Source organism: Arachis ipaensis, chromosome B9 (genome assembly GCF_059453495.1).
Source record: "Arachis ipaensis isolate K30076 ecotype BB chromosome B9, ASM5945349v1, whole genome shotgun sequence".
In the NCBI taxonomy this organism is placed as follows: Eukaryota; Viridiplantae; Streptophyta; class Magnoliopsida; order Fabales; family Fabaceae; genus Arachis; species Arachis ipaensis.
Window position 1 is genome coordinate 74869951 of NC_142444.1, and position 751 is coordinate 74870701.

Genomic DNA, 751 nt, shown 5'->3' on the forward strand with positions numbered 1-751 from the left:
TATTGACTTGCTGAGTTAATATTTTATTCTGAGCCAATATGGCATTTAGAGTATCAATTTCAAGAACTCCCTTCTTTTGAGGTGTCCCATTACTCACAGGATTTCTATCAGAAGTGTACATGAACTGGTTATTAGCAACCATGTCAATGAGTTCTTGAGCTTCTGTATGCGTTTTCTTTAGGTGAATGGATCCACCTACAGAAGTATCCAATGACATCTTAGCTAATTCAGACAGACCATCATTGAATATATCCAGGATGGTCCATTCTGAAAGCATGTCAGAAGGACATTTTTTGGTCAGTTCCTTGTATCTCTCCCAAGCTTCATAGAGGGATTCACCTTCTTTCTATCTGAAGGTTTGAACATCCACTCTAAGCTTACTCAGCTTTTGAGGAGGAAAGAACTTGGCTAAGAAAGCCTTGACCAGCTTATCCAAAGAGTTCAGGCTATCCCTAGGTTGAGAGTCCAACCATATTCTAGCTCTGTCTCTTACAGCAAACGGGAAAAGCATGAGCCTGTAGACTTCAGGATCTACTCCATTAGTCTTAACAGTATCACATATCTGCAAGAATTCAGTTAAGAACTGAAAAGGATCTTCAGATGGAAGTCCATGAAACTTGCAGTTCTGCTGCATCAGAGAAACTAATTGAGATTTCAGCTCAAAATTGTTTGCTCCAATGGCAGGAATGGAGATGCTTCTTCCATGTAAATTGGAATTAGGTGCAGTAAAGTCACCAAGCATCCTCCTTGC

General features: G+C 40.1%; 1 non-coding gene across 1 annotated transcript; it reads left to right on the top strand.

Moving 5' to 3' along the window:
• The first annotated feature begins 271 nt into the window (after positions 1-271).
• On the top strand, positions 272-379 carry LOC148545054 (small nucleolar RNA R71). Its single transcript, XR_015901969.1, has one exon. It is a non-coding gene; the product is annotated as a small nucleolar RNA R71 (small nucleolar RNA).
• The last annotated feature ends 372 nt before the right edge of the window (positions 380-751 follow it).